Source organism: Myzus persicae, unplaced genomic scaffold (assembly GCF_001856785.1).
Source record: "Myzus persicae strain clone G006 unplaced genomic scaffold, MPER_G0061.0, whole genome shotgun sequence".
In the NCBI taxonomy this organism is placed as follows: Eukaryota; Metazoa; Arthropoda; class Insecta; order Hemiptera; family Aphididae; genus Myzus; species Myzus persicae.
Window position 1 is genome coordinate 212,303 of NW_019100869.1, and position 24,663 is coordinate 236,965.

The following is a 24,663-nucleotide window of genomic DNA, read 5'->3' on the forward strand; positions in this document are numbered from 1 at the left end:
TTTATCACTTACAAAAGCGAATATTTATCAAAGGTTAATATTATCATTATATTATGTAAAATATGTTATTCCCTCAAGCTTATGAGTGAAACAAAAAATTTACAATAAATTAATAACTTCAGTTATTTACTATTTCAATAAAATATTAATATGAAATTAAAAATAACCAACAATTGAGATCTAAATACTTAAATATATTTATAATGTTATCTCGTTACAACTTACAAATATTTTTTATTTTATTTTATTTTTATACTCAAATCTAGACACTGACTTTTCAAATCTTGTTATCTGAATTTTAAAAGTACCCAGGGGTACAGTTTTTTTAGTGATGAATTCAGGCTAAAATTTCAGGCTAAAATATCCACGTAAGATTAATTTTTGTTTAATTTTCCAAATTCTAAACTTCATGTGTGCATCAATATGTCCATTTATAAATTTATAAATAATAAGCAGTTCACTTAAAAATATTCTTCAATCATATTATTACATTTTAAACATCAGGACACTTCTAACATAATATTATAAATATCTGCTCCTAAATAACCTTAACAAAACATTTGATATTCCACACAAAAATTACTAAGCTCAACTTACAACTGCATCTAACATACTATTATATTATTATTTTTATTTGTTATTTTTACAGCGATTTCTAGCTATAAGATCGAACATTTTATAAGTTATGGTATTAATGAATAAGATATTAAATAATAATATTAAAAATGATTATACTTAAATATGAAAATATTCTTTCACATTAAATATCTGCGTAATACACATTATTTTTCTCGGCATAGTTAATGCTTAATATAATATATTATTTTATATATTATATTACGGAATTTTATTAATACCTATACTTAACTGTTAAACTACTGATAGAATAAAATATATTTTTGGAGGTTTTACAGACATTAATTCCGACCACTATATTGATAAAAATTATGATCAAGATTACACTCAAAAAATTAATTATTAATACTCTCTCGACTTGAGTAGTTATGGGTTTCGGAGAGAATTAAATTCAAGTAAGTTGATCACACTCAAGGGTGAAATTGTTGGTGATAAGTAGGTGGGTGTTTTTTATTTAAATTGCAATCCCGATCACGATCAACAGAGTGCAAAATAATGACCACCAATATCGTCTACGATTTTCGAAAACCACTCCCTGTACCTAAGCTATTCAACATTTCAAAACAACTAACAGAGGTCAGTCGATCGTCGCAGCTCATATCTATAACCTGACGAATTGCAATAAAATACAAATATAAATATATCCGTCGACGAAACACCGCAAAGAAAAGACCTACAGGTCTTGGTCGAGGCATCGAAAAGGACTCTGCACGATTTCCTCCAATTACTTTTAAATTAAAAGAAGCAGTCAAAACAGGTATTAGTAACAATAAACACAAACAAATATATCTCTTAAAATCTGTATCAACCAACCAAATATGAAATAACTACTCGCATACATTTGATATTTACACGAAATAGGCCAAAAGCGAAGATACTTTTTTCAATTTACTTTTTAACATACATACACTTTAAAAATGTAATAATATATTTCAACATTAAAACACCAATAAATATTCCACCAACATGGATGTAATAGTAAGCTAAACCAATGGCGCGTCTGTCTGTGGAATTCTAGGAGGGAATGAATATTTCGTTTTAGAGTTCACTGAGCTGTTGTAAGCTCAGTGTACTTCAAAACAATATAAAATTAATCGCTGTTTTACTAAATTGTCCGTTATTTTTTTTTAAATAATAGTAATAAGTTATAATTTAAATATATGTGTGTAGTAAAAACATTCACATTTTAAAAGTAAATAGTCTTTTAACTACGTGGTCTTCAGCTGTATGCAACGACATTTGAAAAGTTTTCACCGGAAAGGTCCTTTGTTTTTACTGTTCAACTTAATTTACGCACCATTAGTTATTATTGGAATTTCCGTTGCGTATAATAGGAATAACTAAAAAAATAAAAAAAATAAACGACTTGTATGCAATAATAAATTATAATATTAAGTTAACATTATATGAGCGCAGTACTAATAATTGTCAGTTATACGCACATTAACCAAAAATGAGTGTTGTAAGTGTTTTACGATCACAGCAGTAAAATTCCCGTGTTCTAATAGTTTTTAATAGCAATATACCAATATTAAGCAACGCATTACTTTTCACATTAAACACACTCGGTGTTATTGTTGTGTTCAAACACTGCAATATGGTTCAATCGACAAACAAAACTTCTACGACCTTTACGCAAAAAACATACGGATAAATAGGTAAGGTATTTATCTTGTACCGTTGACAAATTTCACTTTACTCAACTGCATATGCTGATTCCTTATTCAGAGGAATAACCACCCTTTAAAGGTGGTAGTATTTTAAATAATATGCAACAGTTAATACCAATATTGTTTAAACGGTGATTTTATCTTTCACGTTTTATCTGCGACTTTTATTGTCTCGTATAATCGTTATTATCCACATTCAAATATATTTTTTTGATTCTTCATTTAAAGTAAGTAGGCATACGTATTATACATGTCATACAATAACATTAAAATAATATTTTATCCATGATAGACTTTATATTTTAACTTAGGACGGTCATAAAATTTAAATTAAAAATATGAAGGAATTTTGGAATATATTTAATTTTGATATATTCTTATAGAACTAATTTAAACCCCGCTTGTTTGTAACTATGTAAAATTACCTAACTATATTTGTTTTTCCGTAATTTATAATTAAATTTTAAAACTGCTCCGAGTTACCCCGATTAAATATAACTATATATACACATTACACATACCTACGCACAATTCATAATATATCAAATTTTACATGTTTTCATGTCTAGTCTTCATTCTTATAATGAAATAAACGGTAGTTTAATCGATCGTAGTACGATGAGACGATCGAAAAAATTATATAAATACATACTCACACAGTTTAATTATTGTTTTTAAAAAAGCATCTTAAAAGGAATGCAATTCATTTCATTTCATTCACAAGTTAAAGATAGTGAAGAGACAATTATTAATTAAAAAAACATCTTAAAAAAAAGATTAAACAATCTGATGTATATTGTGTAAAACCCATACTTTAACCACACTCAAATTGTTCAAACAATAATATAAATTACATCAATTTTAAGAAATCAATTGTAATTGAGAACTATTTCTGCGTAAATTCAGAAACAAAATCATGAGCACAAATACGTACCACAAAATACATAGAAATATTTTATTATTTAAAATTAAAAAATAGGTGCTAGATGCTTATGCTAGAATTGAATGGGCCACAGGTGAGAGAGAAAGTGTCTTATATTTTGAAATTAACGATAAATCATTTAATTAAAAATATGATTTTAAACGAAGGTTCTTAAAAATGTAAATTAAATATATATATAAATCGTAAAATGTGGTTGAAAAATCTATGTATAAGAGTATTTTTCAACAACAATAAAATTAGAATAATAAACATATAATTTACCATCAATTCAGAAATATATATTAACTGTAGAAAGAATCAAAATACCTATTTTAGGCATACTATAAAATTATAAAAACGTATTTAGATTTATAATATTGTATCTTCATACTTTTTTGAGAACTAATAGTCTTAACAGTCTAAAAATGTATTTTATAATAATAGGAACCATTTACGTCTGTATAGTTCACATTATGAATTAATTTTCAATTTATTACATATCTATAGAAGAGGGAACATTATAGTTACAATAAACTTAATGAACAAAAAATATAATTATATTTCCTTGATTTTCGTGTTGGATATTTTCAAATATAAACAAAATAATTCTTTTCAGAATGCTGGGATATTTTTGAAAATATTTTGGTGTATATGATACACAACGTATAAATTACAGCATGATCGGTAATCAGTAACAATCTTTCAGGACAAAATTCGGTGCGTTTTTTTGTATTAGAAAACAAACAGAGGTATTCTGTTCAAACTGTTATAATATTGAAGAGTTATAATGCAGAACTCGAAAATATCCAACATTAAGCTTTCATTTAAATTAAACCATACATTTGTTATGTGTCAGTTCTATAAATTGTTGTCAGCGGGTATAAAGCATGCAATATACTTCATGAACAAGATAAGAACGAAACTGTTTGCTAATGTTTAAACGTATTTCCGAACAATAAAGTAATTTCAAAATATGGTTTCTTATATTTTATAAATTTGAATTCGAAAAATAAGTAAGAAAAAGTAATTTTGCATTAAAGTATCAGTACAATAATTGATGTGCGTTTGTTATATAAAATCATAATTTTTGAAATGGTATTTAATTTAAATATTTACAAATTTATATCGAACAGTACAATATATACATGTACAAAAATGTTAAATTATATTTAAATTAAGTTTTACTTGTAATTCAAAACATTATAAACCTATTTAGTCATATTCAGAAATACCTAATATTCTCTAAATTATTAAAAATAGTTTTCCTTCTTCTTAAGTCTTATTAGTGATTAACTACCAATCTCTGAAGAGTTAAGATTAACTAGGTGATACGCTATGGACGTAATTAAACACAATCTTACCTAGGCTATTAATTATGCTGTATGTATATTACTTAAATTACGCAATTATACTTTTTAAAACATTTAACTCATAATTCATAACATGCATATTTGAGTAGTGTATTGTGTAGGGTATAGTAAAAAAATTTTTTGAATCACTTAAATAATAAATTTTTTTTTTTTAATGCTAAAATTTTAAACTAACTTCACAATTATTAAATACATAATTTTATTTACAAAAGCACAAGTTCCTCGATAAATGTATTTTATACTCAAATAATAAAAAACAAATGTAATATTTATTAATTTGTTTAAAATAACATTTTGTTATAGAAACATACTGTGAAATATGTAAATCAATTTATCGAAAAAATAAATAATAATTTAAAAATAAAATAAATTAATGCGTTTGCGTTTATTAGTAATCGAATGAGTTTGCCTCTGATCAAAATTAATCAACATTTGTTTAACACATTAAATTTTATATTTATTATCTTACACGCCATTAACACTGGTTTACTTTTGACAGAATGTAAAAGTTAACAAATTACAACCATTAGCGTATGCCGTATGGTAAAATAATTTTATATTCTTTACTATATTCATTATCAGATAAAATTAAATACGACATACAATTAGGATAAAATTTAAATGTATTGATTACAGTGAATAGGTAAGTACAGTTCTTTTCTATTTTAAGAATAGCATAATAATTACATAATGATTTATGGTAAACAATAAATTTACATATTACTGTTTTTTTACTATAACTTACTATAACCTAATTATACTCTTCATATAAAATGTCAAGACCAACACTGAGCCTCGTTTTCAATTGCTTAAAGCAATAATTAATTAATGTTATTTTTAAAAAAATAGCATAAATTCAGTTAACAAAAATAAAATGAATATTGAAAAAAATACAATTTAACATTGTTTGGTTTTATTTGAACCAGGTATTAAAGTTATATAATAATTATGCATTAATTAAATAAAAGAACAAACTCGAAAGTTTAATAATCATATAATTTAAAATATTTCTTGTAGTATGTGAGTGTTAACATATCACATACTTTTTCTATTTATTTACAAATACAATTTAAACTAATGTAGACATATTATTTATTACGATACAAACACCAACTTCCAAAATACTCGTACTTTCAGTCAGTGCACTTATCATATTTATAAATTGTAACTGATCTCCACCAACTAAGGTTAATATGGTTTTAAAGTATATAAATGTTATAGTTGTATTGACTTACATTGATGTTGATGACCAGAAATATATTTTAATAAATGCGATCTAAAATACGTATAAAGAAACACTAGTAATCAGTTAAACAAAGAAAATATGTTATAATCACATTTCAGAAAAAATACTAGAGAATATATTTTTTTACTGATTAGTTTTAATTTAATACAAAATATGAAAGTTTCAGTAATTTATTTGAGGGGGTTTAAGTTTATCCCCCCTAATTTGTTTTTACCTCAGCCTAAGAAGAAATTTCAAAAGATTTAGTTATAATAAGTAATTATTACAAAAACAAACGAACGGAATCGATGTGGAATTTACCTAAAAAATCCACTGAACTATGAACTGTTTAAATTATTTTACTATATTTAATGGAATTTCCAAAATGTTTTATATCATTATTTTTTTACCACACAAAAATTTTTAAATACTTCGTAGAAAAATACTATATTTTTATCTGTTGACTTTTAATTTTTTAAATCATAAATTTCATAAATTCTATTCATTATACACACTAAACTATAATTCTCGTGTATGTTATATTCTCACTCCGTGAATACTTTTTTTTTGAAAGTCCTGCCATAAAATATCTATGTGTTAATATTATGTTATTATTTCAGAAGAAAATTACAGTTCTACTGTTATTATAATAAAAACACATCATGTATATTTTGTAAGATGCATTAAATTGTTTAAATTATATTTTTAAAATAAATAGTTTAGTTTTCAAAATGGTCTTAAACTTCTCTAATAACATCTTTAACTTATTTGTTTTTGTCATAAGATACATAACATTAAAAATCACAAATTTAACATACCTAACTAATTATCAAAAAGAATACACATTATATTGCATATTTATGTTGGTATATCTTAGATTATACATCTTGAGTTAAACTTTTAAAATTTATTGTAGACAAAATATTAATATGAATGTATTTGACATGTTGGATAGTTCGAGCAAATTTTGATTTTTTAAATATTAAGTAATTAATCTTAATGTTATAGTCATATTTTATACAGAGAATGCACCCATTTATTAAAAGAAATATGTGAATACAAAAAAAGTTTAAATTTATGACAACATTGTTGTTGAAGTCACTAATTATTATACATTTTTTAATTTACTTGTAACACACATCTTAAGTTAGATTAACTTAAAGTTTTATGAACATACCCATTTAAAGTTAAAAATTAAAATAATATTAATACAATTTTTTTGAAAGCTTTATAAAATTGTATAATAAACAACAATTAGACACATGATTTTAAAAGTATAATTTAACAAAAGTATCTAAATCTTAAATAATTATATATTACACATTTACCATTTTTTTTTTTTTTTATTGAATCTTTAAAATTATAAAATTAAGGTCTTTGTATCACTAAAAACTTCAAACTCTACCTTATTACAATCTTTATATAAAAGGTCGATTACATTTTTCATTTTATAAGAATACTTCACAATGGTCTTTAAAAGGTATAATTATTCTGTTTTGTTAAAAATATACTAATAATATTTTTTCTTTATATTTTTAATTTAACAAAAAGCACTGCTTATGTTATCGACAAAGTCAATATTCTTCCTATAATAGATGGTAAACTAAAAATAAATTATATTTTTTATTGAAGCCTTGATAATAGGACGGAAGATGCTATAAAAATTAATAACTGTGTCAAAATGTCGTGTCCATGGAGTAAGCACGTTTTTCATTAAATCCTATTTTATTGATATCATATAATCAAAAAACACGTGTGCTAATAAATAAAATTCAAACAATCTTTAGTAATAAAACCGATTTTAGAGTTCAACACCTATAGGTATTGGGCTTTTGATTTTCAACTAACCACTTTGACAAATCACACAGATACAATATACATTCGAATATTAATAAAAACTCCCTACTCGTATGGTAATAATAATATTATAGACATCTGCGACTTACCGATATAAACTGTCGGATTTCGTCCTGGAAGAAATTAATCCAAAATCAAGAGGAAAACAACCGATAAATGCTCTCAATTTCTCGGAAATTCACAATGGGTTTCAAAAAAAAAAATTTTTTTAAAAAATATATTGTACTATTTATTTTACTATTTTATTTTATGTTTATTGGATTCACACGTGATTATCAGCCGAGTAGTAAAAGAAAATTTCGAAAAGATGACTAGACGAAAAACGCTGCACAGCGAATGCGACGACGACGACCGAGCAAAAACCGCACGCGGTGCCCGACGGTAAAACGAACTGAACTCGTCTCTCGTGCGACCGGCCCACCCGCACGCATACGATACCGAATTTATGAGCTCCGCCGGTAACGCGCAACTCGTCCTTGTCGACGAAAATCACACACGTGCGCCGATGCCGCCGCTGAAACTAAAAGTTAGGCGGCGGACCGATGACTGACGAACGGTGATCATCGCTGTGCGTGAACTTAGCGGTTTTGCTATTTTAGTACAATTTTATTCACGACTCCCGTATGTGTGATTAAGTCGACAGACTGTATCAAAAAAAAAAAAAAAACCTTTAAGATACGTCTTGTACCAATGAGGTTATTATTATCATTCTATAACAAATAAAATATAGTTGTTATGGGTTTACGATTACAATATTCACCTACTGTCAGTTTTTCTACTTGTGATGATTACTTTTAAGGACTTGGCGCTGAAAGAATATAGTATCCGAGTTAAGTAGATGGACCCAGATCGGAGTAAAAATCTTAACTGGACCGTCGAATTTCATATTTTTATCCAGTACGAAAATGTATAAGTAAGTAACGTAAAGACTAATAAACTATGATGTTAATTATATTTTAATTATCAAAAACAAAAAAAAACGAATCCTTAATACTATATTTTCCGTTTCCCAAGGGTATTTAAGGGTTTTACTGGCTAAAAGTATAATTATAAATTTTATTATAAAGGAATAATACACGAAATAGATTTCCGCACCTCTCCCCCCTCCCACACACACACACACAATTCAAAAACTTCGTTACGCACATATCTGTTATAATATAATAATATAATAATGTTGTTTTTTTTTTTTTTTTTTTTTTGATCATAAAAGATCACGACACCAGCGTCTTTTAAGACGTCGAGGGGGATTGTCTGGAAGTGTACGTGATGATAAGTGGGAGATAAGAGGATTTTGGTGTAGATGTAATTTTTTGTGAAATTTAGAGTAGTGTTGTTTAATAATAATAATAATGTTGTTAAAATTATAATTATTACAATGTTATATCTTAGGTATATCAACGAGTATTTACTACACGTGTTTGCAGAGACAAAAACAAAAAATATTAGATAAATAAATACCAATAATATGCCACTATTACAGTAACATGATACAGAGCGTGTTGTTGTGATGTGTCGTGTCAGTGTTAGCACATTCGTCACAATAATGGTATTTGTAATATTATAATATAGTCCCAAATGTTTGTAAAACGCATTCGGAAATAAAATATAAATACTCGAGAGATATACGCGTCAACGTACGTGTACAAATTGTCATAATATTAAATTTATCTACTGCGTTATTTTTTTTATGTTTCAAGTAAAATGGTATGACCAGTTGAACGTGTTGGGTGGCATTGTCCTATTGGATATTTCGATGACTATGTATACAGGGTGATTCCCAAAAAAAGCTCACCTTCATTTTATCCGTAAACTATGTATTCATTCAAATTTCACAATCTTAAATATACCTATATTTTTCTTTATATAAATGTTGTTTAGATCGATTTTCAAACTATTAGTTTCTGAATTCTGGAACAGTATTCAACAGTACTACTTACCATAATATTGACATTTATCATTTGTACATATTGTCTGAGTATAGTTCATCGAGTAGTAATTACCTATTACTTAAGCTTAGTACCTACTAGACCATAATATAGATTTTATGTGTTATCCATTGCCGCAATATCTATCTTCTAAACCTATTATCAGGGCCTACTTATCATTAGTTTATAAAGTTTAATATCGTAGAAACTAATAGTTTGAATTTCTATTTAAATTCCTACATCAAAGTTTTCAAAAATCATCATCTTTTACACTAAACAGAAAAAAATTAAAGTTTTCATTTAAAAAAAAATAATAGTTTGTAGTAGTTTCTCTTCGAATTATATATTAAATCTAAATTTTTAAAAATTAAATAGACTTCAAAATTCCAAAAATTGTTAAATTTAATTAATAAATTAATAGTTAGTAACCTAACGTATAATTAATGCACATTGTTAATTAATAATTATTATGGAAACAATTGGGATGAGCATGCATGATAAATCACTCTATGTAATTTAATAGATAATGTATATATATATATAACGCGTGAAATCGACGATACCTAATTTGTTGGTTATTTTTGACGTTACAACAAATTGTTTCGTACGTATTGATCACGTGCACGACTCAATTAAACTCAATTTAGCTGTAATAATATTATATTGTTGTTACAGTATGATTTTAGATTCTGAGTGCACCGATGAATGTATTGATTTTACAATAGTGTGTGTTTTTCTTCTGTCTGTCAAGTGTCAACATCTTTTAACTTTTAAGACTGTGAATATTCTTCAATATTTTCTACTTCTCTAGTAGAAATATGGTTTTAAATCGTATTTTGAGAGGTCAAATTTGAGGATTACCCAGAAGTTTTCAATTATGTCAAGAAAAATGTATAAAGGTAAAGTTTTTGTAGTAAAATAGGCTCGAGTTTTAATTATTTTTCCAAAATGATCAAGTTGAATTCTAGTTTAATATAATAGTATATTAATATTACACTATCCTGTGACTCAGCATACGACTCCGAACTGTTGCATAATATTATAGGTAATACCTAATATTGCTGTCCAGTTGGGTTAAATTTGTTATACAATTACATATAGTTATATCATAGTGAATATAATAATTATTAATTGGTTGCAAAATAAAAGATTAAATATCAATCCATATTCGAATTATTGTTGCTACAACAATGCGTAATTGTATTGGGTATTTAATTTTTTCAAATAAGAACAAATTTCTAAATGGAGAGTGTGTTAAAACATAGTACGGTTACAATTTTCTTCTATTTCAAAACTCTTGAAGAATTTTATAATTTATTATGTTTTGGAGTGAATGATTATTACATAGAGTAAGTCTCAACGGGGGTTGTGTCTTGGTCGAACATCCCTCCACTTGACTCCGTACGAGTATTAAAAGAAATATTCATCATATGAGCCTCTGGTGAAAACTTTTTTTCATTTATCTTGTTACAATTATTGTTTTTACTCAGATTATATACAAACTAAGTTGTATGAAACATTTCGGAGATAATATAAAAGAGGCGTGGGCACAAAATAAAAGGCAAGGTTCTTTGTTAAAATCATCCATCCACCCTATCCTGATATATTTTAGTGGAAACAATAAAAATGTATATACATTATTGTGCCATGAGTTGTCTAAACATGCCTACCCTTAATTTGCTGTGTACATAATTTATATTTGTTACAGCCGACTGCCCAAATATTGCACTATAATGGTTGTGGTCCCTTATCGAGTTGACCGTTGTCATATATGAAGTCTCACCCACATTACCGGACAGCAGTCTTAGAATAACTACGAGAGTAATACAACAGTGAATAATATATGAGAAAGGCTTTTAAAAGGCAAATAAAGGTGTTGTTCGGAAACGACCTAAGACATTTCCAAACAATATATAATTCATCAGACAGTGTACAGTGTACCTATATTATGTAGATTATGGATGCTAATACTTGTTAGATGTATTGTGACTAATATTGGTGGAATTTTCAGTATTCTAAAATAATAATAATAAATAATGGTTAATCGAAAAACTTGTACACAGACCTGCGCATTCCAAAAAAATCAAACAGATTTAATTCAACAGAGTTTAATAGGCTTTTATCAAAAACATTCACAAATGTCAAATACTGTAGCCTGTACCTACGTTTATTTTATAAACGATTTATAATTGAGTGATGTAAATCATTTTTACCAGCAAAATAACTACATAATTATAAGCAATAGCACAAGTAAAAGGTTCAGAGGAAGCAGTATCAGTAACACTAAAGACTTAAAATGCTCACAAAAGATAATTGATTTTTTTGTTAAATTATAGACACCAACAAAATTAGAAAAAGTTTAATTTTAAAAATCTTTGTATACGATATATGACAAAACTCGTATGACGTTATTATAATATTACCGAGGGACCGTCATCCGAAGAAACAGGGCTACACCGTTATAGGATATTCTACTTATATAATATATATATATACATTGTTTTATAACGCCTTTGGTCTATTTCTACAGACCCCTGGAATACGAGGGTCATTTTCCCTGCAGTTTTTTGAAATTTAACACCTCAATTCTGTAGAGCACGAGCCACTGATCAGTTTACCTCTTTCTAATTTTTTCGCAAATGAAAATCTAGGGAGCTTTTGGGCGGGAAAGTTTGGAGATCGAGGGTAATTGCAATCTTGTGGTGGATTCCATACTTACCTTTCGAACTACCAATTTTTGGAGTTATTGTTTTCAAAAACACTATAGGACGACAGAAGAAGTACTCAGGAATGCACTAGTACCATTTGCAAAGATCTAAGTCCAAAATTTGATCTATCACGACTGGCAGTTGAGTGAATTAATATATTTTCTTAAATTTCGGAAAAAAATATTTTCTTCCGTAAGTATTGATTTGGATTCTAGTTAAACACTTGTTTTTTTGTATATATATAGCACCTGTTTCCTTAGACCCAAATTGTTTGCATTACTAAATAATCATTGTAATCATTAATAATCAATAATCATATTTTTAATAATACTTTCGATACGAAACACTTTTTAACACATAACTTTATTTCAGATGCATTTTCGAAAAATTTTGGAGCTTGTAATACGGGATTTTGTTGCCAAGAATGCAGTAAACATCCATGGTCGATGACTAAGGATGATTTTTAAAGTTTTTTAAAAACCTATCTTGCCGAACTCATATGGTTACACAAATATTTAGAATTTTATTTGACCACCCTCCAAAAAGCAAAACAATTCGAGAGTTTGTGGAATGCTGGACAAGACACCCACGTACTTTAGTTGGGATAAAAGATGATCTGTAAAATGATTTTAATTGTATTTCTTAATTTTTGAAGTTCATACTTTTAGCCAATATTTATTAATACTTACGCAGTTATCAACAAACGTTTTAAATTTACAGACATTGATTTCCACCCGTATGACATAAGGTGATCTGACTGGGAATATCTACACAACACTATATTTTTTAATCCTCACGAGGACACGATCGGTGATATACAAAATGTGCTAGCTGAATATGAAAACCCGATGAACTCCAGTTCGAAAGGGAATGAAGTGACTCATCGTCCACGTCCGGCAGTTATAGAATATAGTTTACAAATATAAACTTGAACATAATATGTATTGTGCATCAAATTTTTATAAGCAAAATATCTTGACATTTTGTTCAGACATGGTCATATTTTTAAAAACCTATATTTTCGAACTCATACGGTTACACAAATATTTAGAATTTTATTTGGCCACCATCCAAAAAGCAAAACAATTCGAGAGTTTGTGGAATGCTGGACAAGACACCCACGTACTTTAGTTGGGATAATAGATGATCTTTAAAATGATTTTAATTGAATTTCTTAATTTTTGAAGTGACATTGGTAAAGTTTTTTGGGACATGGTCATATTTTTTATCTTTACTATTATATAAAATTGCAACGGGTTTTCTTCGACCGCGCTAACCGAGAAAACTACTTAATAGATGGTCGTGCAGTTTTTTTAAAATCAAAGATTACAACACAGAGAAGGTTTTAGGCATACTTTTAGTCCGATAAAGTTAGTAAATAATTAGTTATTATTAATTAAAAGAAACTTGTAAATTGTATACCTATAACTTTTTTAGTAAGAAACAGTCGCTGGCTGAAAATAAATAACATTCAAACTCGGCAACCACAGATGTTCCAAAGCAAGTCGGTATCGACATGGAATAATGAACAATCATTATAATTATTTAGTGTAGCCAAAAAAAAAATAATTAATTGTATCTGAATGTCCAAGCAAATGTGTTATATTAGTTATTAGTAAAAATAACTAATAACAAATAACAAATCGAATTTTCACACATTTCCTACTAAGATTGCAGGGTCGCATTTATAGCTGCTCATCGTACCACAGTCAAAATAAATAATAAAATATATTATTCATATAGAGTATACGCCTAGCTTGCGGTACGATAATAATATTATAATATTATAGTATCTTACCTGAAAATATACTGCTCGCATTATAACAAGCGATTATCATATATGGATTTAACATTTTCAACGAGCAACGGAGTGCACGGGATCAGCTGGTTGTAAATACATTATACTTGATTACCATCTAATATATTTTATTTGCATTAATAGTGAAAAATGCATACTGCATGTAGGCGGATTTAAAAAAACGGGGATATCCTAATGCATATACTATTATCAAAATATCGTTCCCCTTCATAATCCAAGAGCGTCAACACTCAACAATACAGCATTTATCTCTTAAAATGGATATTTATAAGTAATGAATTTCTTTCTGAACTATGTAGTCTATGTAGATTATGTATTGGTACAGTAATTTAATTTTATGTTACTGTACCTATGGCTGTATCATTTAGGTAGATTGTAAATACATTTTGTATACAATTGTTACACAATTTTGTTACTACTTAATACCTATGGTCAACTAAGTGTTTGAAGTATATACATATTAATTTCTGTCACATTCAGTCTAAAAATTATAACTTTCTTTTTCCAAAATATTATATATTGACTGACGTACCTATATCAAATCATGCCAGATATCGGAGGACTGGAGATGTCTAAGTTCAAGATCCTGCAGTCATTGTTCGGAACCGATCTTATGCTCCAGAATTTCGCCGAACTTCGAACAAATCACCCAAACTCGTTGAAAATTCGTGGTCTCACAAGTTCACGACTGCACCAAAGGTTTAGTAAGATGCCTGATATGGCAGTACATAAAACTTCCAGCGCATCCATGGAGTAGCACGATTTGACGGATCCACTGTCCTCTGACTCGGAGGGATTATTCGGTCTAGACTGTCGAGCCGCCTGCAGGCCCAACCTCGTAGCGGTAGCGAATTATGCAAGTCCGGCCTTCAGCTACTATATTAGTTTGGTTAACGTTGGAGTAATGACGCCTGTCGCTGTAGAAGAGTCCAATCCATCCGGTCATCTATTCCAGAAGTTTGGCCGGTCTAAGCGGACGTGCTGCAGCCAAGCAGCGATATCGCAAGTCCGCTGCTCCTCAGACGAGTACGTTCGATGGCCTACATGGCAGTACAATTTGGTCCGAAGGAGTCTAAAGACGGCTGGACGAAACAGCCAACTCACGAGAAACTAGCTTACAGGATCCGGTAACCGGCGGTGGTTGCAGTGATGCAGGAACGAAACTGAAGGTAACCGTGGTTAGTCCTAAACGACGGCGCTCACTGCGGAGCCGGACGGAGAGATTCGTCCGATGAATTTTTTTGTTATTGATGTACCCACGATTAAATGTATATTATCTTTAATCGTGATGTAAAGATTTTATAACGTTTTCCGCTCCCAACCTCGTCAAGAATGTGTCCAACAGCCAACCACCGGCCAACCAGTATTAAATAGAGTTTGTCATCTCAAGTTTGCCACTCACCTCTGTTCCGATCAAGACATGACATCATATCTCTTTTAGTATTTATTGCTCGGGACATTTCTGTCCCAAGCTGTTCACATTCGATCGCCCGACGTCTTGTCGTCTTCGCGTTTGTTCTTTGAGGCCGTGCCGTGCTCTTCGTCGTGTTTTTCGCTGATCGTGTGTTTCCCCTGTTTATGGGTAAACAGTACACCCGTTGTGTCGTCGCCATCAATAACGACATGGTACGTTCGGTCCAGTGGTATTTCACGTTGACACTATAATAGTGCTTTATCATATACCCGCCGCGTGTGTTGTGTTACGCCTTCGAGCTATGAGCCTTACCAGACGTTGAATTAGGGGGACCGCGGTATTGCTTCCGACCCCGTCTACGTCTCGCCGTTTGTTTGATCCAGTGCCTTTTGGCCTTATGCCATGCCGACGTCCGTCGCTATCACTAGCTGTTCGCAAATCTTGGTGGGCCCTCGTGTTTTTCCGTTTTCTCATCGACCTGGCAAAGGCATATCCTGCCGCCAGTGCGCTGTGTGACGCCGCCGACAAGTACCTATAGTACTACGACCTTTACGTTCGAGTCTCCGCGCTCGCCCGAGAACACTATCGTTATTAGCTGCCGAAATCAAAGCGCCAGCTTAAGAGATAATAATTTATTATTTATGGTCTACCCTTATGTCATAGTTTCATGTCTCAGCTTAAATTGTTGCCGTGACGTAAATAACCTACGCTCCCATAGTTACTTTTCATATTTAAGTTTATACTATTTTTTGTTAGGTATAGGATCATACCCACTTTGTTTATATTTTATATATATACAATATACAATACCTATACATTACACACACTTTACTTCTACTTACGTTGTTCATGTCCGATTTGTAAAATAATAACAATTATTTTATCATCAGCACGTAAATTGTTTTGTTGTTTCTTTTTACACGTTTCTCCCTACATCATAACTGTTAAATACTCGCTCCCGATCATAGGCTAAACAGATTCTATTCACAAAGGCCTACGTTACTATTGTCGCTCGGTCAGCTAAGATTATGTTTAAAAGCTCCGCGACGATGCGTCAACAATTTATCACCGTTAGATCCGCTATGGAAATCACCAATGGTCAGTAGTAGCGGTTACTGCTACCCTCATCTACCTCTTTTAATCTTGCGAAAAGCAGAAGTTACTGTGGTCCAATTCCAACCTCTAACCAAAGGGATTGGTTTTGAAAACGAATCAGAGTAAAAAATAACTAGTCATAGTAGTCCTGTGTACAATTACACTAATAAACATTTTTGTTATGTTATTGAATTGGTTTTGAATTGGTTTTTATTTGATACTACCTATAAATCATTAAATTAATATTAATAAGCGTGTCAACATGCCGGTGTAAAATTAATTAATTTGATTTGTTGAATTTGTGTTTATACTGTACAGGCCACAGGGGGTCTATTTTGTACGCCGTACGAATGCAGCTGGTATATAAAAATAGGACATTTTTCGCATGAAATTCCAATTTGGTATTTTGTAACTTCTTTTGTAGGTATACAATTATACTATATTTTTCATATGGATCACAAAAATGATATCTTTTATGAAACAAACGTAAGTTTATAGCAATTATTTTGTAACTTTATTCGTGTGACGAAATTGTTCGTATATAAGAATAGTGATAACTGATAATATAGTTTTAACGTATAGTAGTAGGGTTTGTGAAAGCCGGTTTTTGTATATACTACAACAAAATAAATATTATCTCTCATTCCATTTATAGCTGAGTGATCATTTACATGACTGTTTTTAAAACTTTGTTATTGAACATTCAGAAATGGATGATTTTGACTTATTTGAAAATCTTGTCAATAAGAACCATTAGAAATAAATTAATGAAAAATACCGAACCCTAGACAGTAGATAAAATAGTATACTATACTATACTGATAAAACATTTTTGAAATTAAGTTCTTACACATATTTTCATTTTAAACATCATAATGTAAATATTTAGAAAGTAGTTGTATAGATATAAAAAATATAAACTAAATTCAATGTTTTAAAAACAGTATATAATTTTCAAAAAGACGATTATTATGACGTATTTTCTATTTAAATATTTAGTAAACGAGTCATTAATATCTAATTTCGTTCAAATTTAAACTTCAAACAATCATAAAAAATGAATTTGATTATCCGGTAAACTTTTTTTTGTATTAAAAGTTAACAGCTTGTATACAATTTTAAAATCTTAAATGTAAAAAAAAATTTTTTATGAATTTCTAACAGAAAATAATTTGCATAGTTTCGTAAGTATAATAGAATAATATATCAAAAAAGTGATATTACGCCATAGTTTATTTATCATTTTGTATTGTTACATGAAATAATCATTAATTATCGATGCATTTATTTAGTAAAAAATATCAATAATATAATAAGTTGTGTAACTATAAATTATTAGTTTAAAATCAAAACAAAATATTTTTTATACTTGCATATTTAATTAATCATCTTAAAAATAAAAATCTTAAAATTAAGGAACAAAATTGTGATTAAAAACATTATTTAGTTATCTAATCTACGCTACTGATACAAGGTATCGTTGAGATTATCCCGGGACCCTATTATTATAATGTCATCAATATTTTTGGCGACCCTTTTATTATGATAGCATTAAAAAGTGTAAGCATTTAGCAAATCAAAAAAAAATATTTTCAAGTTTAAGGACCGTTGGTGTACAGCAACTAATGCCTAACCCACCTTTGGTTCAATATAAAAAAGTAAATTTAAGACAGAATTATAAAATTATAAATCAATCACAGTCTCTTTTTGTAATAATATATGATTAAATTAATTTTAAGTATTTCGTAGAATTAATATTGGGATATAATTTGTACAAGATTGTGACTAAAACAATCATAATTTTATAAAATAATATTATATAATATTCTTAAGTGGTCTAGTGTGTCTTGCTGGTTGGCTTCAGTCACAAAAACATCGTAACCTGGTGCGTAACCACCCGGACTCTAGTGACAAATCCACGTGTTCTAACCAACCGTACTTTTCCCTACAGTTAAAAACCTACTAAAAATAATCAGCCAATGGTCTATGTTTCCAAGGATTAATTAATAAAAAAAAGTTTTTGAATTGAGTAATCTTTTTTTTAAATATTATATTGATGGACGCCGCTTGCACCACGGCCCCTCGATCTAGTGAGACGAACGACCGGATACGTCTCTTTTAGATAATTGATTAAATATTCAATCAAGTCTGACTATCCACTAAGAATTTATATTGTGTGCATGGGATGATTTAAAAAAAAAATAGAAAATTGTAGAGAAACTGTGTGAAGTAACAAAAATATATTGTGCAGCCACAAAACATGTGGCTAACACAGAGGCCAAAGAAAATACAAAGAATTAATTTAATACAAAATTAAGTTATTCCATAAAAATAAAAGGTATTTAAACATACTTAATTTATAAGGATATATTTCTGTCTACTGAATTCTATACTGTATGACTTAACTAATATTTTAGTTCTAGCTAATAGAAGTATGTACCTATTTTGAGGGTTCTGAGTCCATTTTTACAGTGAAGTGAAAAATATGTCTAACGCATATCAACGCTCAGCGGTTATCGTGTAGGTACCCATTATGTGTGAGTTGTTTCTTCTGATAATATCTTGCACTAAAGTCTTATCTTAAGTGGGAGAGGGAGAGTGAGTCCAGGTTTTAATCATCACCGAAAAACCGCTACTGTTACCGGACCTCCGGCAATGACAAACACTAACAACTACTGCCTCCATACCGTCAATATCGTCAAACCACCGACAACCACTGCCGTCAGTCAGCACCGTTGATAGATTTTACTCTATACATCTAAATGTTGTTACCTAGTTTTTATTGTAAATGATTCTATTTATTATCCCCCTGCTGGCCATCACAAACTGTGCTCACATACTTAACGTGAATTATAGTTAATAGTTGTCCTTGAAGTAATAAGCACGGCAACCAAAATTATTTGGAGTTAACTTATTTATCCACCTCTTAAGTTTACCCTCACCAAATTTACAAACAGTAACAGTCCACTTTACCAAAATAAGGGAACAATTAGTGAGATACTTACCCACCTGACGGGTGACTAAGGTTCTTCCAAAAAACTGAAGTCCTATTCGTCCTGATGTCGACTGACACGTTACAAAATATTCTGAAATGAAAATTTGTAGAAAAAATCGATAAAAAAAAACAAAAACAACAGAAGTCGTCTTTCTACTGCGTAATAAACTAATAAATAAACGTAATATTAAATTGTGATTGTTTTATTTCTAAACATTATTAAAACACCAAATATCCATGGTTACTGCCATTGCGTCGCTCTTCTTGTCTTTGTTGGCTATTGCCTATTGGCTATTACAACGGATAAATTAAAATACAAGGTTTAGATACTGGATTCTCAATATGGGCATCCGTTATTGTAATTTTATCTTACGTATCTAAAATTGACAAATCCAAATCCATCGGAGACACACCTTTAAATATTTGCTTTGTGTTTTAGGAACGTTACCGTTGGGCAACATTTGGGACAATTTCACAACTTTGTGTTCTTAGAACCAACTTAAATGTAACTCAATGACTTGTAAATGGTGCAATAGGAAATATCACAGAGATTAACTGGCCCAATTTTGCTAGTGATCAACTTTATGATGAATGTATACCTGTATACCAACATCAATTCGCGTCGACTTTGGAAGAGATGGTATCCATAAAATCGAGCCCATAACTATTCAGTTTCCTGCAATGCGCAGTGCTGAGCGTAGAATGTTTGCCAGTAATTTTGTCATGGGCAGTAACCTCACACAAGTTACAGGGCTCCACCGTCGATTATGCTGTCGCTTATCTTGGACCAAGGCTCTTTATAAAAGGACAAGCTTACGTTACTCTCAGCAGAGTGAAATCCTTGCAAGGCCTCAGAATTGAACAATTAGACTGTTCAAAGCTGATAGGAAGAAGTGAAGAACACTATGCAATATTGACGCCCTCGAAGAAATGGAAAGAATAAGAAAAAATGAAATAATTTTAATATAGACTTACATATTTACTACTACGAAAAAAAAAAAATTTAATAAGCTAATTTATACTAATTTATACTATTTATACTATGCATATTAAAATGTACCGTAAATAAAAAAAATTATGCTTTCAAAAAATCCTTTGTTTCTAATTTATTGTTATTGTTATCACTAAAAAGTAGAAAATAAAAATAAAAATAAAAAAAATTGGGGCACTTATGATAACTCCTATGTAAAGTCACTCTGCAACTGAATCATAAGATAAACTTTATGATAAGTATTTCAAAGATTATTGATCATACTTCCAATTTTGTAAGAGATATTCTTGACTCATAGGAGCCCCATGCTTTTCGTTTTTGTAATTCACAAGTTTTAAAAATTTTGCAACGAATACATTTTAGATACACTTTTGGTAATATCTTGATAACCTTGAAGTTTAAAAAGAAATTGTTTTAAAAGTAAGTTTATTTTCAACTTTTTAGTTCATGTATTAAGTAGAATTAAGAAAAGCATGTTTTTAAAAAAAAATTTTTTTATTAATAATATAAACAATATTCATCGAAACAGTTTTTTTTTATTTACATTGTAATCGTATATTATTACACTTTAGAACAAAAATAAAATATAATATAATCAATAACGATCTATACTATTTTCTTTATTTTCATTCTATTTTTTTAGCTTCTAGCGTTTGACTTTCGGTCACAATCGTAAGAACTTAGAAGCAACCGGACAAATATTTAAGGGGAGGCACGTTGGTGCGTTCAAATCGACGAATGTCCATGGTCTCAGACATATGTTGTACCAGGGTCAAAAATAGAGGATTTGCGGAGACTGTCAGACCAGGAAGTCGGCGGTGACCGAGCCTCCAGGGCCACGACGACACGACGCAGTGCACTACAACTCATGGCCGACTGCAATTCAACCGGCAGCACTCTCGACGGAGCAAGAGGATGTTTGTGCTCGACGGCGATTATGGCACGCAGCGGCAGCAGCCGGAGGACCAGGATCAGGATCAGCTATATAGAAGAGTCTAAAGGTCGATCTTTGCTGTAGGACCCCCGAAAACGCTGCCAGCGTCCTGGAAACCTACCCGCGTTCGTCCTGTGCGATCAGCCGGGCGGTTGGGACTAGAAAGCTTTTGGATGCAGATCGGAGTCATGTCTAGTGCATCGGACCGGGAAATGGTGACTGGATGAACTTGGTGACTGTGAAACGGATTAAAGAATAAGAAATATGAAAGTGGCAGCTTCAGTAGACAAGGCTTCAAGAACGCCAGCTGGCGCATATTGCAGGAAACTTGCCAATTAGATTTGTATGCTGAAAATAATGAAACAAAATTAAAAATTTTGATTTTTCCACGATTTTTCGACATTTTATTATATTATATTCTATAGAGTAACACTCATTAAAAATTCAATTCATAATACTGTATAGGTACCTACTTACTTATAATATAGACATTCTATTTGGTACCATGTATTGTGGTAAAATGGTTACATTTGTTGTAGCGCTTTGATAAGTTAACTGCCTTGAATTTACTAAGTCACTTCTTATTGCCTTCAGTTTCACCGTCATTTTGTTCCTCCTCGATCATGTCACCATCTCTGCGGTTCCGAAACTCACTCGGCACCTTGATCTGCAACCTGGCTTTCTTGTCCGATTCGCCCGGCCGCTTTCGCAAGCACAGAACAAACACGGGTGGGTCGGCTTCCAGTGAACGCGGCAGCATTTCCAGTGCCCGGTTCTTCAGCGTAGGCTAACCTTTAAACTCGCCTTGCTGATCCTGATCCTCTGTCGGCGGCGGCGGCGGCGGCGGCGGCTGCTGCTGCTGTAAGTGCCGCTGCATGTCATGTTTTATGTTTATCGCCATCGAGCTCGCATCCTCCTACTCCGCCGGCTGTTTCGCGTTCGGCCACATTGTTGTAGTACCTACACTGCGCTAAGTCATCTTCGAGGTCCCAACGAGAACGTTGCCCGATCACCGCAAAGGCCCATCGGCAACAGCCACATGACGTCTTGGTCTGACAGCCCGCCGCTATAGTCCTCTATTCGTCCTTGGTACAATATGTCTGGTTAAGCTCCTTTACGGTTCCATGGACATTCCCCGATGATTTGTAACACAGCCAGCGTCCTTCCTCTCGTGTGCCCTGTTTTATAGAGAATATCCGTAGTTCATTTTTACAACGTTGAAATTTAAATAAACAAATATCATTACTATGGTCCAAGATATTATTTTATTCGATTGTAGCCAGATACCATATATAATCCATGTACGTGTATTTATGTCATATCAGTACCTACCTCATAAGTTTTAACTTTTAACTAAAATCTGCAAATAATCAATAAAATAATGAACAATGGATATAGATTACCGACATAAAGCTCAACTGAGGGGGCTGTAGTATCTTTGCTGTAGTGGCTATGCCCTTTAAAAAATTACCCCTTAAAAAATTTACTCTCTAAACTCACAAAATATTTAACTTAAATAAATAAACAAAAATTTGGATTTACTTATTTTTTTTCATTACCTATAGTTACAAGATTATAATGATAGAATTCGATCGATGTATACTCGTGAAGTGATTTTATAACATATTATATTATTATGAGTACACACTCCAACAAGCATAATATTGTATGACGTAAAAAGTATGGTGCAGCCGCAAAATCCAGCAAGTTTTATTGTATCATAAACAAAATGTGGTTTATGTGGTTGTTTAATTTGTGTTTATTAATGTTTAGCTGCGAAAGAAAAAAACCTGTTTTGATGCAAGTCATTCGTTTATTCAAAAAAAAGTACAAAATCATCAGTTTTTTTCGGCATAAATTGTAATATATAACCAGTAATTTTAATATTTATTCAATAAATTATTGAGGAAAAAATTTTCTAAGGAGCCATTTTCAATCAAATTTTGACCTCTTTTTTTATTCACTGGATCTAGTTTTTTAACATGTATAATAAAATCACTATTCGATTAAAAATAAATATACTTCATTAATCGATTTGATAGAAACAAGACATGTTTTTTTTTCAATTTAGCACATACCATACCACTTAAGTCAGTAAGTAAATAATATAAATAGCTATCTAATGTTATGTATTAAGTGAATTAGTGCAACAAAATAAGACAACAAAAACTCAATGGTATTTTACTCTGTTAGCAAAACAAGTTATGCCTATAATAATAATATAATGTGTACATTTGAATCAATCCTAACACAACATCTATATATAATTGGTCATTAAATATTCAAATGTGTACCTATAAATGAACAGCTATAACCTAAAACCGTTTAATATGTAATTAAACCAAAAATAATAATAACAATAATAGTATAACATAATCATAGAACTGCAGAATTCAGACGTAGGTACTATAATTAAGTGCATCAGTATCATAATATTATCTATATCTGATTCACAAAAATTAAATTGTATAATACATTTTTATAGACCTAATCTTAATCTTAAAATATTACATTTCAAAAATAAAATACCTATTTAACTTTATTTTAAATTTTATATTTATAAAATGATGTACAATTAATCTTCATTCTAAGTTTTCATTATCTACCTGGTGCCTCATATAGATTCTACGATGATATTATAACGTTTAAAATTGTAATAACACTGACAAAATATTGTATAAACCTTTTCACCGTTATAAATGACACGTCAGTTACAAAATAGGTTACCTAAATGTCAAAACAACGGAAATTTAACATAAAAAAAAAATTAAATACCAGTAGGTTGGCAATATTAGAATCGTAAATTATCTCTGTTTGCAATTTGCTTGAAAAATAATGAAAATCCTTTTAAAGTTTTACCGAAGAACATATTGGTTCAATTTCCGATCGACTGAATATTTTATGTGAAGATTGAATAATTTATGTTATCGAAAGTTATTGTGATCACAAACAAACTTATAAATACATTATTATAAAAACAATTGCTTCCGCTCTTCGTCTAGAATGTAAAATGGCAGTCCTAGTTTGTCTTATGAAGCTTATGATAATCTTAAATATTCATTGGAAATAAAACTCAAACAACCGGTATAATTTTTATTA

General features: G+C 30.1%; 1 protein-coding gene across 3 annotated transcripts in view; it reads right to left on the reverse strand.

Moving 5' to 3' along the window:
• Positions 1–8,206, reverse strand: part of LOC111026518 (5-hydroxytryptamine receptor 1-like) — a 208,740-nt gene extending 200,534 nt beyond the window's left edge. For all 3 annotated transcript variants that reach the window (XM_022304615.1, XM_022304616.1, XM_022304617.1), the window contains exon 1: positions 7,770–8,206. The gene's annotated coding sequence lies outside the window, so the exon portion shown is untranslated. The remainder of the gene's footprint in view (positions 1–7,769) is intronic.
• Between the last annotated feature and the right edge of the window lie 16,457 nt (positions 8,207–24,663).